Genomic DNA, 7543 nt, shown 5'->3' on the forward strand with positions numbered 1-7543 from the left:
AAGTGGAATGAAGCGGCGATCGGGCAGAGCCAGCTCCGCACTATCAGTGCTGATGCACAGTTTGTTCAGGTTAGTTTCAGTTTAGTGAAACGTACGCGTCGCATTACATCTCACATCCAAACGTCACATGTCTTTATGGGTTGTGTGTAAAGCACGCACAGATTCCGGAAAACAACTGTGAATGAACCAAATTAAACAACTCCGGAACAAATAATGGGACACATTATCCGTGTATTTACCGGAATCGAAAGAGGCTGAAGTTGACGTGCCACTGGTCTCTTATATTCACGTTATATGAAGCCTGTGCAATGATGTAGTTTCCTGACATCCATGGACTGAACAGCGTTTTCTCGACTTGTTTTTGTGTTGTTGTTGCTCAACAATGGAATGGATGCGTTGTTGTCTGGGTTTGACAAAAGGAGGGTGGGACAGTGGTTGGTGTTCGGGGTGGTGACTGAAGGCGGTGACTGAGTAGACCGGACGTCACATCTTTACGGAAGTCACAGCGTCTCGTGAAAAGAAACAGCTACTTTAAGCAGGCTGTGTGCAGTTTACTGTGGATTGACTGTTTTGAAACTCATATGGTAGTTACATAGCCCCTAGACCTCAGTTATCATGAAAAAAGCCAGGAAATTTCGATTTTGACAATATGGGACCTTTAATAGCGGCTCGAGCTCCGTGATTAAATATATATTTTCTTCCATGTGCAAGCTACTGAAATGAGCCACTCGAAACAGCCAATCAGAGCAGAGCTCATCATTATTATTCATATACCTTCCAAATAAGGTAATAACAGAACATTTCATTCTAGGAACAAATCCTAGGGTTGTAAATGGACCTGTAAAACCATTTCTGGAGATTTTTTGCCCTTTCCTATGCCATATACCTTCTATGTAGATATCAGAGAACAATTTTAAATATTGTATCAATGCATTCTATGGCACCTTTAATATATCTTGAGACAAATGTCTTAATGATTTTCAGTTTTGTTTAAGATAATTAAAGAAACAGTTTTTAAATAACGAAAGAATATGTAATAGTATGGTATTTGTGGTAAAAAGCACCCCTGCTGTTGGGGCTAAAAGGCAAAATAGTTAACATGATAATTAATAGGCTGATTTTTCTATTTGTTGACATGACATTGTTAGATTCAGATGGTAAATATCATATATGATGTTGGGTGCCCATCTTAGAGATTATCACCATGTTTAGAATGAAACCATCATCACATGCTATTAATCATATAATGTAATAAAATACCATTTGTTGCTACTACTGTCAATCTATATTAACTATATATATTTTTATTTATCTAAATAAGCAGAAAATAGTACAAACTTTGCTAAAGTGATTGTTTTGAACAAGTATTAACTTAGAAATAAAAATAAAATAAAAAACATTATTTTAGCTAAAGTATTTGTATCAATACTATGTGCCTTTTACCCCATACACCACATGCATTTATAAGATTTAAACAAAATAAACAACTTGTATGATTTTTTTTTTTTTTTTTTTACACAAAATCTGTTGCTCCATAAATGTTCAATACGAATATTTATATATTTTTCTGCAATCATACACTTTGGGCACATGCAGTGAAAAGTACATTTTTTCTCTTAGGGTGTGCCTTTAGCCTCGTTGTAACCTATACATTTTATTATAATTGTGTAGAGCCCTTTGAAGCTGCATTGAAACTGCATTTTGGACCTTCAACCTGTTGAGAACCTTTAAAGTCCAATATAGGGAGAAAAATCCTGAAATGTTTTCCTCAAAAAACTTAATTTCTTTTCGACTTAAGAAAGAAAGACATGAAAAGACAAAGAAAGAATTTACTGAACTGCAATCTCCACAATTTTCCACACAAGCCTGAAACTGTTCCTTAATTCAGACATTATTCAGTTCTGACCTGGTGACAATATTCTCACTTTTGCACTATTTAGAAGCACCAAAACTGCTCCACTTTAACCGGATCACCATGGCTTTTATTCAGTCTCTCAATGTGTTTTTATTTGGTGGGAGGGACATGTCCCACTGGCTTGTCTGTACAGCAGGATTTTATTAATAGTGAATTTGTATGAACATGACAAGACCCCTCCATCAGTGGCAAGTCTAAATCATTCATGAGCAGCTGTCATAGTCAGAGAGCCTCCGCTGTGAGCTATGTGACAGTTTTTGTGAGCCTGCCAGAGGGCGAATGCTCCCGGCTGCTAGACTGAACCTTTCCTCCGCCTCTGTCCCCTCTGTACGCCGCCTCAGACTGCGTCTCTGATAATCAAGTGCCAAAATAGCTGACCCCTGCAACGCGTTGCCCTCTTTTGGGTTTTGGATATTGTCAAAGAGAGCTTCTCCATGGAGACAAATTTTTTTTTTTTTTTTTTTTTTTTTTTTTTGTCTAGCACTTACATTTTCAAACTTAATGAAGCCTCAGTGGAAGGCATCCATTCCTTTGTTTTAATGATGTAGTCCTTATTTTGTCCTAAGGTGGTGACACATGGGAAACAGTTTCAGGTGAGGTATCTGCAAATGAGCTGCATGAGCTTATCATTACTTGTTTGGCTATCACTTAAAAATCAGTGTTGAAGGACTAACTAGAAGTAGCAATGATATAAATTACAATTTAGTTTCAATTATAAATAGTATCAAAGTTGTATATATTTATATAGACGTTTTCTCCCTCCCCTACCTAATACCTCAATGTATCTTAGTAACGTAGTTTATTTCAGGGTTTTTGAACTGAAATCATGTGAATCATTTTATTCTACTGACAGCAATTTTTAATCTGAGATATGCTGTCAATTTAATGAGTTTAATGAGTTTTTTATTATATAACTTTTCTTTTACACAATATAAATAGTAATCTAGTAATAGTAATACATTTTTGTTTTTTAATGTTTTAAGTCTCTTATGTTTACCAAGTCTGCATTTATTTGATTAAAAATGCAATAAAAACAGTACTATTGTGAAATATGATTACAATTTAAAGCAACGGTTTTCTATTTAAATATATTTTAAATGTAGTTTATTACTGTGATGGAAAAGCTACATTTTCAGCACCCATTACTCAACTTTTCAGTGTCACATGATCCTTCAGAAATCATTCTAATATGCTGATTTGCTACTTATTGTTATTGTTCTTATTCTTATTCTTATTGTTATCAATGCTGAAAACAGTTGTGCTTAATTTTTTATGGGGGGGGGGGGGGGGACCAAAACATATTTTTATCAGGATTATTAGATGCGTAAAAAGTTAAAATAAAAAACAAAATTAAAAAAGGGTAACACTTTATAATAACTGTCAGGGTTAGCAAGAAGGGACCCAAATGCAGAGTGAATAAGACAGACAAATATTTATTAACACAGGTTCAGGGGTGCACAGGGGTGAACAATCTTGAGCTCCAATTCAGCTAAAAGAGAATAGTGCCTCCAGAGATGGACAATCTGGAGAACAGTACCATACATATGGCCAAACCAGGCAGAAGACTGAGGGGAACGCCAGAGCAGAAAATGCCAGAGCTAGCAGTCAGAGTGACGGGATGCAAAGCAGGCCAGAATCAGAGTTAGAATCTCAGCACCAGGCTTGGTTGGCAAGCTGCCCAGGAGAACCAACAGGCAGGGAGTCTCAGGCTGGGAGGTCAGGACTGGAGGGAACACACAGCACAAACATACAACATTCAAGACCACACGACACTAATCAGCACAACACAGGGAGAAACATGTAATATGTAAAAAAGGAAAAAATAAAATACAAAAAAAACAAAAAGGTAAAAATAATATCTGAATTTAAACTATAAAAAGTAAAAGTATTAAATCCAAATAAAACAAAACTAGAAACAAGACAGAAGAACTACTAAAAATAATATTTTAAGTAAATATTAGCAAGAAAGCTAAAGGGTATAAATAAAGAGCAAAAGCAGCAAAACTGCAGCAAGGATACACCAAACTACAAGGCAGGACTGGAATGTAGAGCAGCAAATGAGCACTGTCTCTATGACACAAGACGAACCCGCAAACACTGAAGGAGAAACAGCACAATATAAAGGGAGAAAGGTAATGAGGGCCAGGTGAGCACAATAAGAAGAAACGAGGACAAGACAAGGGCTAAACAAGAGGGTGTGACCAAGGGAAACAAGGAGGTGGGACCACAGGAACACATGGTAGACACAAACAAAGACAAAGCCATGTGTTAAGACACAAGATAAACAAAGAAACATTAAACAAAGACAGCACAGACAAAGCTGCCAGGGCAGAGCCCTGACAGTACCCCCCTCCCAAAGGACGCCACCTGGCGTCCAAACCAGTCCAAGGAGGTGGTGACACAACAGGAAACAAAGGGGGTACCAACTGGGGGGGTGGGCTGGGACTAAAACTCAGAGTTACAGGGCGGCCAGAAAACATAGGAGGTAGGACTGGGAGGGAAGAAAGGGATCCCGGGAAATAATTTGGGACAGACCAGGGAGGTGCTGGCTTTGGGAACTCATAAGGGCTAGGTAATAGGGAGGGTGGGATGGGGGCCTTGTTGGTAGTCCTACTAGAGACATAGGTTTGTTTTACTGGTGGAGTCTTGAAAAAAGCCCTAGTGTTCTCTGGGGCCAACTCTTGACTGATGGACTTGGGGACAAACTCAGGAGCCATGACTGCACTGGCAGGGAGGGTGAATCCTTGGGAAGCATGCTCAGGGGATGTCAGAATAGTCTTAGGTACTGAATTGGAAGCACTTTTCAGGGCTTCAGGGGCAGACACTGGGCTTGACTCTGACGTGCCCTCCTGGGCTGCAGGGATGAACACTAGGCTTGATTCTGGCGTGCCCTCTTGGGCTGAAGGGACAGACATGGGGCTAGACTCTGGCGTGCCCTCCTGGGCTGCAGACATGGGGCTAGACTCTGACTTGCCCTCCTGGGCTGCAGGAAAAGGCTCAGGGTTTGATTCTGATGTGCCCTCCTGGGCTGCTAGGACAGGCATGGGGCTTGACTCTGATGTGCCCTCCTGGGCTGCAGGGATAAACACGAGGCTTGATTCTGGCGTGCCCTCCTGGGCTGCAGGGATAAACGCTAGGCTTGATTCTGGCGTGCCCTCCTGGGCTGCAGACATGGGGCTAGACTCTGACTTGCCCTCCTGAGCTGCAGGGATAAACACTAGGCTTGATTCTGGCGTGCCCTCCTGGGCTGCAGGGATAAACGCTAGGCTTGATTCTGGCGTGCCCTCCTGGGCTGAAGGGACAGACATGGGGCTAGACTCTGGCGTGCCCTCCTGGGCTGCAGACATGGGGCTAGACTCTGACTTGCCCTCCTGGGCTGCAGGAAAAGGCTCAGGGTTTGATTCTGATGTGCCCTCCTGGGCTGCTAGGACAGGCATGGGGCTTGACTCTGATGTGCCCTCCTGGGCTGCAGGGATAAACGCTAGGCTTGATTCTGGCGTGCCCTCCTGGGCTGAAGGGACAGACATGGGGCTAGACTCTGGCGTGCCCTCCTGGGCTGCTAGGACAGGCATGGGGCTTAACTCTGATGTGCCCTCCTGGGCTGTACTAATGGTCTCTGGAGACTGCTGGACCGGAGATGACTCTGCAGGCTCCTGGAACGGAGCGGATTCTGGAGTTGATTCTGGAGAGAACTCAAGGGCTGGAGATAACACTGAAGTTAAGGCAGGCTCTCCGACTGGCCTCTCTGGAGCAGGCTCTGAGGACATGACATGACTGGCCGTCTTGGGCATTACAGGATTAACTGGAGGTTCAGGAAAAGTTACCTGGATAGTCACAGACTCCTTCACCAGGGATGAGACAGCTGGTGAAGTGGGTAGCTTAGGGTGTGGTTCCACCAGGTTACATACATCTGGGACCACTGGATGTTGGACCACCTTAAAAGTGATTGCCGCTGACTTGACCATCTCTGGAATGAAAGGCCCGGTCTTGACTGGCTCTGGAAGAACAGGATCAGGTTCGACTGGTTCCAGAATGAGTGGACCGGGCTCAACTTGCTCAGAGACGGATGCAGCATCTTGGGCCGCTCTCCTTGACCTATGCTTCCTTGGAGTCAGAAGATGATCTGGGACTTGACTTAGCATGGGTAAGAGAACTGGTTGGTTGCTGCAGTCTAGGTCTGGGATGACTAGAGAAGACTGGACTGACTCAGAGACGGATTCAGCATCTTGGACTGCTCGCATTCTTCTTGACCTATGCGTCCTTGGAGTCAGAAGATGATCTGGGACTTGACTCAGCATGGGTAAGAGAACTGGTTGGTTGCTGCAGTCTGGCTCTGGGATGAATTCTGACTGCTTCAGGACTGGCACTGGAACGCCCTCGAGGACAGCTGAAACTCCCTCCTGGGCTGAAGTAATAGGCTCAGTAGCTGACTCTGGAACGCCCTCGGGGGCAGCTAAAACACCCTCCAGGGCTGACAGAATAGATTCAGTAGCTGACTCTGGAAGACCCTTGGGGGCAGCTGAAATGCCTTCCTTGGCTTCAGGAATAGGCTCAGTAGCCAAATCTGGAACGCCCTCAGGGGCAGCTGAAAAGCCCTTAGGGGCTGCAGGAATTGCCTCAGTAACTGACTCTGGAACGCCCCCAGGGGCAGTTGAAATGCCCTCTGGGGCTGCAGAAATAGGCTCAATAACTGACTCTGGAACACCCTCAGGGGCAGTTGAAACGCCCTCTGGGGCTGCAGGGATAGACTCAGTAGCTGGCTCTGGAATGCCCTTGGGGGCAGCTGAAAAGCCCTTAGGGGCTGCAGGAATAGGCTCAGTAACTGACTCTGGAACACCCTCAGGGGCAGTTGAAACACCCTCCAGGGCTACAGGAATTGCCTCAGAAAGTAAATCACTGACCTTCCTCCTCCTCCGTTTACAAGGTAGCTCTGGGATGAGCTTTGGAGTCAACATTGGAGCGGACTTGAGGGCTAGTGCATACTCGGACATCTCAGCGAGGACAGCTTCAAACTCAATTGCCTGTGGGATGACTGTAGCATTCTCAACCAGCTCAGGGAAGACCGGATTTAGTTTGGTTACCTCTGCAGTGACTGTGGTTGACTCAGTGATGGCTACAGCATTCCGGACAGCTCTCTTCCTTCTCAGCCGGCGCTTTTGTGTGGGAGACAAAAGAGGGAGCAGATCTTGATTCAATGAGGAAGGGACGGTGGGATGGTCAGTGGTGGAGGATTCTGGTGGTGAAAGGATTTGCCAGTCTTTGCGATGATGCACATAGTTGGAGAAATTCCAGAAGTCTAAAATCCTCAGTTGCTCAATCTCCCACTGTGGCAAGGGGTCATCCAAGCAAAGATTGAAGGCATCCTTAAGAGCCGCATCGTCGTACTCCAAGCCCCTGGCCATAGTCCAGAAGAATTGGGCAAAACACCGCACCTCTCGGCCCTGCTGGCGAAGCGAGGCCACACACTGCTGAAGTGCCAGCCTCCCTTGAGCAGTTGCAGGAGGAATTATTTTTATACTCATTCTGCTGGGTCCTTGTTTTGGCGGGTTCGTAATGTCAGGGTTAGCAAGAAGGGACCCAAATGCAGAGTGAATAAGACAGACAAATATTTATTAACACAGGTTCAGG

Source organism: Garra rufa, chromosome 8 (genome assembly GCF_049309525.1).
Source record: "Garra rufa chromosome 8, GarRuf1.0, whole genome shotgun sequence".
In the NCBI taxonomy this organism is placed as follows: Eukaryota; Metazoa; Chordata; class Actinopteri; order Cypriniformes; family Cyprinidae; genus Garra; species Garra rufa.